The following is a 10,987-nucleotide window of genomic DNA, read 5'->3' as shown; positions in this document are numbered from 1 at the left end:
TTGTGCTGTTATTCTACTGTTATTGTTATTCCGGTGTTATTGTGATGTTATTTCGGTGTCACTTAGATTTTTTTAACTACTTTGATTTTTTTTCTCTTTTTTACCATATGTTATTGTGTTGTTATTACGGTGTCACTTAAATTTTTTAAGAATTCAGATAATACCAACAAAAACGACTGATTAATTTCACGGCCTGGGTGTTAAGCAGGATACGCTTGGAAGAGAACAGGATCCTTGCCCTTTGCCGTTCGTCATCAATTAATGCCAATGATTCTAGGAGCTAACTGCAGTCCAAATGATTATGTACCAAAAATACGAGGTCGATTATTTGAATCAACTAAAGAATGTTGTCCACTATACCACTGTATAATTGGTGAATAAATTGGTCAACCTTTCTAAAGAATCGGGATAAAATTTCCGAGCAAATAGAAAACATGGCCGCCTCAATCCATTCCACATGCATGGTTTCACCATTACCGTGCTCTGTGCAAAAATACACACAATCGTCAGTTTGTCACTTGCCAATTTCTCAAGAATGTCGAACATTGTCAGCAATTCTCTTTTTTTGGGTCATTACTGAAGCGAAGAGGCAATCTAAAATAATATCCAACAAAGTACACTACCAGTTGGGTAAAACTTCATCGGTCACCTATGAGAATGTCAAAAAGTGTGGCATTTAATTGAAATTCTTTTTTTGGTCATTAAAATTATTTTGGGATCATAATGAAGCAAAGGGCAATGTACGACAAAGCATAGCACCTCCAACCTAACCCCTAGTTTAAGCATTCTATGAAAGGTATATGTAAAGAAGAGTGTACATACCTTGCTATCAGTAATGACATGAACGCTTTCATCGAGCATAATTTAACAAAATTATCAGCTGACCATGTCAATAAATAAGCAACCACATCAATTGAACACCACCTGCTGCTCCTTCGTGTTCCACCTCGTCTCATCAGCACGCCGCAACCGAGTACGAGCCAATCAATTTATCACCACGAGCAAGCCACTGTTCGAACCACCATGGCTCCACGCCTGCCTGCAACTTCAAAGCTAGATTCGTCTAGACGCCGTACCAAACCCGAGCAAGGCAGCATCCCACCTTCGAGTATCTTAGTCCCGTTCCCAATTCGAGCAACACCGTCGAAGGCCCACCATGGAGCCCGGCCTCCACGCGAGTCTTGAAGCTATCCGGTGTATCCATCCGGCGTATCCAGGTCAGTTCTGGTGCAACTCGACCCCGTCTGGTGTTCCTTCATGTGCAGCCACCAGCGAAACCGAACACCTCAACCAACCAACCATCTACAAACTCCATCACCCGGCTTCATTTCGTCAGCCACCACCATCAATTCATATAAATCACCATCAACCCAATTCGAACTTGTCACACTCCATCTACCATTAATACAAGCTGATTCTCTTCCGAACTACCTTTGATTCAAAGCGAATAAATCACAATTAGAAATTGAACATCAAATTAATTAATTCAAATTAATTAATGCAATTGATTGATGTAAATAATTAAAAAAGACCAGAAGGAAACGGCGGAGAAAAGATCGACGGTGACAACGGTAGTGAAGCTGACTGAATTTTCTCTCCATTGACATCGTACAATCATCAACAACCACTGTATTGAATGTTGTTTAATATTGGGTGAAATTATTGTTGTTTAATGAAGGGAGAAGAGGACGATTTTTAATGTCAGCTTTGTTTTTTTTTTTGTTTTTTCTTTTAATTTCATCTCAGCCCTTGGTTTCTTTTGATCTAGTGGCTGGGATTTTCCAAACTCACAGCTCACCATAAGAACCAAACTCACGAGATCCCGCCTCTATATATATATATATATAGAATCGGGATCCTGTACGAACTAAATTAGGGTGCGAACCGTACGAACTCCCTTTCAGCCTTTAGATCAAAATAATCAGAGGCGCTATTATTCACTCCCTTGTTTACATTACATTTCTCGTATCCCTCCGATATCAAATACCAACTTATTATATCTCCATCATCCTTACCCACCGGACCACCCCACCACCATAACATCACCGGAGCTCCGACGTCTACCTTGCCGACGCATCATTCCCTTTCTCCGGCGACTTACTGCAATAAACTATCGCCGTTCATTTGTTGATTTCTCAGCGCATCTTTGTTCTCTAACGAGTTGGTTATTTTAAAATCCTAAAAAATTATAGATCTACTAAAAATGATGTAGATATTCGACAAAACAGTTGTAATTATGGGTTAATTAGAAAGTTTAGACTCAGGAAATATCTCCAACGGCAATTATGAGTCCGCTAGGGTTGGCGAAGGAGAACGAGGATGATGATGTGTTCGAGTGTGGTAAGGAGTGGTGTCAGAATGGGACGAATTGGCGAATCTGGTGGCCGGTTGTGACGGTGCTTAGGTCGAGTGGTGCTTATTTTTGGGTCGACGGAAATAAACTAGTCGGTCTGATGTTCCGGCGCTAGGTTAGTAATGGGTTGGTTACATGGTTTTATTAGTTTTAAATAGTCACTCAGATTTCATAGACTTTTGCTGAGTTTTTTACTTCGAATCTCGATGATACTGATAAAAACCTAGAAGGATTAAAATCTGAGTGACTATTTTTTCCTGCAACAAGAAGGATTAATTTAGTGTATACATCCAACTTGTGCTTGTAATTCTTTTTTATTTGTAATAGACTTCAGGTTAAATACGAATGACCATTGGATATGTTTTGTCGTCAATCAAGTTAGAATATTGAACTAATTTATGCTATTTGTTTCACATGTGCCTAATTTGTTTATAGTATTCCTACAAATGGTTATTGATTTTTTGATATACTCGGCGTTCTGCAACTAAGCTTAATCTCTAATCGATTATTTTTTTTATGGCCATGCGCCCATGCATGTGTAGCTGACAACTGAGTGTTTGGTGTAATGACCCGAAGAATTATTGTTGCGGTGGTGGTGGGCTTATGGCTGAGGGTTGGATACACAAGTTACCACCCCGTATACATATGGTATTACTACCGGATACACAAATCGATTTGTGTATCCGGTGGTTACACCATGTGCATTCGGTAGTAATATGGGTAGTAAATTAGTAATGCCCAATTAGATTTTTGAATATCTAGCATTTAGATTTGAAATTTAAAAGATAAATATAGTGAAATGGTGATAAAATAGTTGCTGACAAGTTTGGATATTGCTATACTTGTCCATTCTTAGTTTCTTACTCTTGGATTTTAATGTAGAATTGTAGGCCTACAAATGCTACAATAAAGTTACCGGTGGAGAATTTTTGTTCCATACCTAAAAACTTGAATTATGATACTATATAACAGAGTTATGCAATGAGGAGGAGATGAGTATGGAGACAACAACATATGTAGACAAGGAGCCTGGAAAGAGTGAAGAGATTGTTTCAGAGGAAGAACTGATGGCGAAGCTAAACGCTAAAAGGTTGGCTTGAAAATTGGCCAATTGACGAATTATCGTCGGATCAAGCCAAATTTGAGACAATTGATGATGCATTGGCCTATTTAGTAAGATTTGAGATGTTGGCTCCATCTAGTGGTATGGAGTTCGTCTTGAGCAGAGATTGTGTTTTATTCGATACTTAAAAGGAATAATTATGTATATCGAAGAATCTTGTTTAGCTTCCTAGATACACTTATTTAAGTTATTAGATATATTCATTTAATTAGCTGGATACACTTCTTTAAGTTGTTAGATATATCCCTTTTTAGCTTTCTAGATACACACATTTAAGTTACTAGATACATCCCTTTAACTAGCTAAATACACTTCTTTAAGTTGTTAGATACACCCCTTTTTAGCTTGCTAGATACACATATTCAAGTTACTAGATACATCTATTTAACTAGCTAGATACACTTCTTTAAGTAGCTAGATACATACGTCTACTAGCTAGCTAGATACACTCTTTTAAGTTGCTAAATACATCTCCTTTTAGTTGCTAAATAATATCTTAAAAGTTAAAACCCAAAAATGCGAACTTTGCCACCCTTATGGTCTTACCTGCTCGAATCCATACTTAAACAAAGGCCGCTAACCAAACTTTCGAAGTAAAATTACATTTCTAAATTTGCTGGACATATCCTAACCGCAATAAAACAACATTATCCGTGAAACAGATCAAAGAAATTGATGAAAACGTAATTGTACAGTCTATGAATTGATATATAACTTCATTCATCGAGACAAATCCACCATCGTGTCGTCTTTTATATTAAAATCACGTCATATAATAGGAACTTAACTTTTACACATAGACCACACGAAAATTAATATTAAATATTCCAACATTAATCGCTTATGAAGTCTTTCACCAAGCGGACTATTTGCGATAAGTTTCACCGCAGTAAATGGAATTGCAGAGAATATCAACACTCCTGCAAGCTATAATTTACATAATAAATAAGTCATAGACTAATACTTTTCAATTGTATCAAAAAATGAAAAAATGATGAAATTATAATTACAATCACAGATGCAAAACGGAGACGAAATACCTTCCATAATATTATGGAGTATTGACACTTCCTTAAATGTGTCCTTCGAATCAAACAAAGTCTACTCAACAAAGCAAAATTGTTGAGCTCAAAGATCAAGATTTCGTTCCATCATTTCCAATCCGCCAGTAAAAGATTTCGTTCCATCATTTCCACTCCTTTGAAAAACAGCATGGATGATAAAATACGCAAGCTCCTCCGCACTAAGCAACGCCTAAAGAGCAGCACAGAAACTCACACCTGCTGCTACCAAACAATCCCTCGAGAAAGCATTAGACTTTAAAATAGACAAAATAACAGTAATGGTCATTTCCTGAAGACTGGAACCATTGAAAACCAAGTCATTTTGAGAGTGATTGTATGTTTGAAAAATTACTGCAAGTGATAAAGCTAGTTCACCAAGGCTTCATTTCCATGGTGTATTTCAATGAGTAAGTCAAGGCATCAAACAAGTGATCATCTTACATTCAACACTTGCTTCTCTCCATCACACCAGACTACTCGATTCTGATGCCCAATTCAAGAAGCTCTGTTGACCAGCGATAAGAGCAACGTCACTGAACTGAAAGCCGAGCACAAGCAGCCCAGCAAACTCCGAATTCATCATACCACATCCGAGAAGCTCAAGACAAGCCTCCTCCGCTACCGTGTCTAGCCACCACAAAATGGACCACTACACCATCAGCAGGCGCAATTGACTCGACAAACCCATAAATCTTGCATCACTTCAGACTTTGGTGTTACAAAATGTTGTCGTAGAGGAACGTATGCTAAATCATATCATGAGTTCACGTCAGCTGTTGAAATGTTTGTCGGTTAGAGATTGCTTCGGCTTCAAAACTATTGTCATTCCTTGTTGTAGTCAACCGAAGGAACTTGGTTTATTTGGCGCCTTACCAAAAAATAGGAAAATCATTCTTGAGACCTCGAGTCTTGCGTCTTTTAAGTTCTTAGACATGTGTTTGCCGGTTACGTCAAAGCCTGGTTTGCTAAGAAATTTGAGGGAACTACATATCTTTTGTTCTGGTATAATAGGCGTGATCTTGGCAAACTACTACCTGAATTAGCCTCGTTGGAGACTTTGCATTTATTCTTCTGTCAGTGAGATGCTACTCCATACCAACGAACAAAATGGATAACATACAAATACAAAGACTTTGATCAAAATGGCCTGGGTATTCAAACAAAAGCTACCCAGAACATTTAACCCATAACCCATAACCCACCACACAATTACGATATTAATCACCCAAAAATGTATTGATCAATGATCAAATCATATATGGAAAGATCTCATTAGTGCAAACAAAAAGTAAAGAAATATAACTAATAAAGATCTAAACAAATCTTCATCACGTCAGTGCAAACCTGAAGTTCATAAACTCTTATTGGTGACCCTTCATTCTTCAAATTAAACTAAAAGGTGGAGGTCGTCAGTGCAAACCTGAAGTCCCAAAAACCCCAAATATTGGAGTAAATATACTGTAATTAACGATGCAGATGGGGAAATGAGTAGAAGGAAAGAGAAAATTGAGGGAAGGATGATGAAGTTGGGAAATAAAGGACACGCTTAGGAGGCAAGTAACTAACAGAGGGGATTGGAGTAATGACTCTCACAACATTAATACCTGATAATCCAGATAACGAACAATCAAGAGTAGACTTAAACCCAAATTGAACCGACCCAAAAATGAAAGAAAATACCCCAAACTAACCAAGTTGAGGCAAAACATTAATAGTCAGTTTAGCCATAGCCATGAACTGAAGCAACCCAATTGATTTGCTTGACTCGTACGCACTGACCTAAAAAGAAACTGAACTTACTAGTACCCGAACAGGAGAACATCACGCTCAAGATGACCCGAATCCGACTAAAATAGCCCATTTGCCACAGTAAATAGATTTGCAAGTGTGAGTAAAATGTACCTGCAATACTCGGTCAGTGGCTGTCCTCCCACATCCGCAAAGATTTAGTGATTTCAACTTCTTGCAAAAGCTTGTTAGATATGCAACTCCAGAATCATTGAACGCTGTGCACCCACTGATGTTCAGATACACACACTCCTTTCCTGTCCTAATTGATACATACCGTTGGCTAGTTAGATGCATTACTTTATGTAACTAGATACATATCTTTAGATAGTTAGATACACTTATTTAAATTGCTAGATACATAACTTTAGCTAGTTAGATACACTTCTTTAAGTTACTAGATAAAATATATATATATATATATATATATATATATATATATATATATATCTTTAGCTATCTACATAAACTCCCTTAAACTACTAGATACGTATCTTTAGCTAGCTAGATACACCCCTTTTAACTTGCTAGATACATATACACCCCTTTAACTTTATTTTGGAAATTGATTCAACCGTAATGTTAAGTTTAGTTTCTCGGTCTATACAAAATCTTGTTACACCAAAATTCACCACGTCCAAGTTACTTGGGCTATGTTCAGTTAGAAGTGTTGTAAGTGTCTAACACAGATGTATATCCAAGGCTCGGACTCGGTTATGTTATAAAAAAAAAATCAAGGTCTCCGTTTAACTCGATATATAGCATCATAATGCACCATTTAAAATCACAGTCAGGATACCTCATTCAATGATACTGCCACACAGTTAATGGCAGCAAGCAGTTCTACGGCTACCATTCATCATCGAGACTAGCGCGGTGGAAGCATAAAACAGTACAAACAAATAACAAGAACGATGTCAACTCAATTACCATAGCTCCCACTTCTATCAGATTAGCATGCTGAAGGATCATTGGAATTGCAATGCTTCCCACTGCTGATGCTCCTATCATAAACTTCGCAGCATCTATCCATCTAGATTGGAAAAAAATTATTAAAAATCAATAATAGTTAAACCTGATAATTTCATACCTTTTTTAACAGAAAGATGCAATCTTTTTTACTATTACCTAGATACACATATTACTTAGTCGAGATACATATATTATACATTCAGATACACTTGTCTATTTGTGTATCTTAGAGTAGAATTATGTGTACCTAGGGCATAATTTTGTGTATCCACCCACCGACAATATCAACGGCCACCTCAGACGGCACTAGAGACATCAATGAATAACTCTGATGACGCAAAATATATCAACAGACACCTCAAATGCCACCTACGACATCCACAAGCATCCTCATCCACAACCAGCAACCTCATCAAAATTATAACCACCGCCACCTCGTCACTAAGACCATCGCCGCCCAACCACAACCAAAACCTCGTCAGCCGAAAACCCCACAAACAACAATCCTGCCGACTTTCTACTTCTTAGATGAAAGTTCCATTTTAGCTAAATAGATCTGGTTTTTGGCTGCCACCCAACGCCACCAACCAACCCACATAAATCTCTAATGACGCCGCGCCCATAGAAGTCGGTTTTATCGCTAGATCTAGGAATTGATAGGGATGTATATTGGAGAAAACGAAAAGCGCGCGGTGGCCGACAATGACAATAGTAATGACGCCGGTGGTCGTCGCTTCTCCGAGTTTTGGGTGGTCGACGGTGACGCCGGCTATCGTCAGGTGGTGGTGGATGGGGATAAGAAATTATTAGGAGGAAGTTGGTCGTTAGGTGACTAGTGGTGCATGGAGGTTGCCGCCGGCAGTGCGCCTGAATCTGGGCAGTGATCGGTCCGTCGTCGTCGTTGGTGCTCGTAGCAGAAGCCAGTTTATGAAGATATGGTATGAGAGAGGATGAGAGAGTAGTGGTAGTGGAGTTGGATTTTAACTGTTAGATGTGGTATTTTGAGTTAGTTCGTACAGTTCGTACTGAACTCTAGTTCGTACGGGATCCCGCCCTTATATATATATATATATATATATATATATATATATAGGATCACATGAGTCCACCCTATCTTTTTGAGTCCTGTGAGTCCACTTATGTATCACACGCTCTACACAAAAATATCACGATTTTTGTTATGATTAATTTTTTTTTTATTCGTTACTTTTTTTTTTGAAGTCCAAGCTGTGATATTGTTTAGTATAACCTGTGATATTGTATCTGAGTCTTTGAGTCCAGTAAAAGAGTATCACAAGTTATACAAAACAATATCACACCTTACAATAAACAATAGCACTGGTTGTACTAAACAATATCACGGGTTATACTATACAGTATCACAACAGTGAACCTAATTCCGCCTTCACTCCGCCTTTCAACATCTTCATTGTCAGTCACGGGTTATACTAAATGACGGTATCATTTTATCATTCAAGCAATCACAAAACTTATGTATCCGAATCATAGACAATATAATGGCATACTTAATAGGGTGGACAATAAATTGCATAAACATAAACTTGAAGGAACATTATCTAGGAAGCATCGATCAAAGCCTAAACATCAAACTAATAACTTCAATCGGAACTTGATAATTTTGTCTTGTAGAATGTCCTTGAAACTCTGGCAGCACCGTGCGCATACTTTTACAAATACTGCATGGGACCACAACATAAACATCAATAATCAAAAACCATGTAAAATGATGTAATGTCCGTCAACTAAAAAACAAATCATGAGAAAAACCGAAAACACAAACCTCGTGCTCTAACAATTCCTCCCTCACATCTTCAAAAAACTCCGAGTACAATGTGTCTCCAAATAGTGGGTCAGAGGAATTTTGTATAGGTCGACATTCCCAAGCCAATCGAGAGAGTAACTTCCCGTCTTTCCCAAATGCGCATAGAGCCCTGTCAACAAGCTGATCAGTAATAAATATATGCTTTACAATATCCTAACGGTTCCTAGATTTATGTCATGATAATCACTCAAACTTCTGTCTGTCTTTGTTTGCATTATGCCCTGACAGCCTCAAGAATTCTGCCCCAATAAATAACGCACCCTCTGATATTCTTGTGTACAGCGTGTGATACATAAGTGGACTCATGGGACTCAAAAATATAGGTGGACTCACCGGATCTTGCCCCTCTCTCTCTCTCTCTCTCTCTCTCTCTCTCTCTCTCTCTCTCTCTCTCTCTCTCTCTCTCTCTCTCTCTCTCTCTCTCTCTCTCTCTCTCTCTCTCTCTCTCTATATATATATATATATATATATATATATATATATATATATATATATATAGAATTAGGATCACATGAGTCCACCCTATCTTTTTGAGTCCCGTGAGTCCACTTATGTATCACACGCTCTACACAAAAATATCACGATTTTTTTTTATGAATAAAAAAATTTATGGATAAAAAAAGTTTTTTTTTTTTTTTTTTTTTTCTTTAGTCGATTTTGTGATATTGTTTAGTATAACATGTGATATTGTATCTTAGTCTGTGAGTCCAATAAAAGAGTATCACAAGTTATACAAAATAATATCACACCTTACAATAAACAATATCACTGGTTGTACTAAACAATATCACGGGTTATACTATATAATATCACACCAGTGAACCTAACTCCACCTGATATTGAACCGACCCGTTTGTTGAACACCCGTTTACCCAGTTTGTTAACAAGGACTCCAGATGATTTGTTAACAAGTATAAATTCATAAAATAAAGATAGAAATGGACTTTGTATATTATTGGGTAAGAATGGATAAATGGCCTCAAAAGTAGTCGTCGTGTTTTGAGATCACTTGCCCTCATTCTTGTATGATTTGCGGATATGTTAGCAGAGAGGGGATACTGTAAATGAAATTGAAGAACGATCCAACTCTTAATACAATACACATGCATAATCAGGTCTTGGTTAGTCTAGTTAACACTTCCTTCTCCACAAATTCTCATTATAGACGGACACTATCCGTCTATACGTATAGACGGATACCATTTACTCTCACTTCTCTTGCTTGTGAAATACTTATAGATGTTAATAATATGACTAAAAGCAGCATTTCCAGTAAACGGTAATGATTTTTAGTCTAAATTTTTAACATTATTTCACAAAATTTTCTCCTTCGGAAACTCTTGGTGAAGATTACTACTTTCTGATTTTTGTCTGTGTAGAAGGGAATATGAACTTGTTAACTGAATTTGCTATTGTTAGACTCATGTGACATTCTGGTGTTAGACCCGTCCCATTCCCAACCCCACTTCCCTCACCCTTTATTTTTTCTGGGCAAGCTGATTTGAGTTATGCTTAAATTTGTTGTGTTTTCACGATACTCACTATTTGAGGGCCAGATGTGATATATAAAGTGGACTAATTGTTTGATAACTTGTTGTGTTTTCACGATACCTCACTGCCGGCGTTGACCAGGTCAACGGGATGGATCTATGCCGGGGTAACGTGTCAGCATTGGAATGCAACACATGTATATCCAAGGGCTGAGAGTATTGGGCAAGTGTGACCGAACCAAAATTCCGATGGCAATGAGTCTAGGGAGCAAAAACAACATTATTAGTGTAGGTGAGTTTGATTTGTCAGTTGAATGGCTTTTGACTCTTTGCTGATTGATGATTATAGTATGT

General features: G+C 37.6%; 3 long non-coding RNA genes across 5 annotated transcripts; 1 reads left to right on the top strand and 2 right to left on the bottom strand.

Annotated features, from left to right (window-relative positions):
- Positions 1 to 1,779, bottom strand: LOC141590701 (uncharacterized). The gene is made up of 3 exons (XR_012520493.1): positions 1,533 to 1,779; positions 823 to 1,431; positions 1 to 483 (listed from the first exon to the last, which is right to left on the bottom strand). It is a non-coding gene; the product is annotated as an uncharacterized LOC141590701 (long non-coding RNA).
- A 168-nt stretch (positions 1,780 to 1,947) lies between these two features.
- LOC141606122 (uncharacterized) lies at positions 1,948 to 3,702 on the top strand. Its single transcript, XR_012526584.1, has 2 exons — positions 1,948 to 2,468; positions 3,326 to 3,702. It is a non-coding gene; the product is annotated as an uncharacterized LOC141606122 (long non-coding RNA).
- A 496-nt stretch (positions 3,703 to 4,198) lies between these two features.
- Positions 4,199 to 8,327, bottom strand: LOC141606111 (uncharacterized). 3 transcript variants are annotated; one of them, XR_012526581.1, is made up of 5 exons: positions 7,548 to 8,327; positions 7,259 to 7,361; positions 6,443 to 6,590; positions 4,517 to 5,960; positions 4,199 to 4,403 (listed from the first exon to the last, which is right to left on the bottom strand). It is a non-coding gene; the product is annotated as an uncharacterized LOC141606111 (long non-coding RNA). The 3 variants fall into 3 exon arrangements; XR_012526583.1 differs by having other exon boundaries at positions 4,199 to 4,396; XR_012526576.1 differs by having other exon boundaries at positions 4,199 to 5,960; positions 7,548 to 8,321.
- Positions 8,328 to 10,987: the final 2,660 nt, after the last annotated feature.

Source organism: Silene latifolia, chromosome 1 (genome assembly GCF_048544455.1).
Source record: "Silene latifolia isolate original U9 population chromosome 1, ASM4854445v1, whole genome shotgun sequence".
Classification (NCBI taxonomy): domain Eukaryota; kingdom Viridiplantae; phylum Streptophyta; class Magnoliopsida; order Caryophyllales; family Caryophyllaceae; genus Silene; species Silene latifolia.
This window is presented reverse-complemented; position numbering and strand designations above follow the sequence as displayed.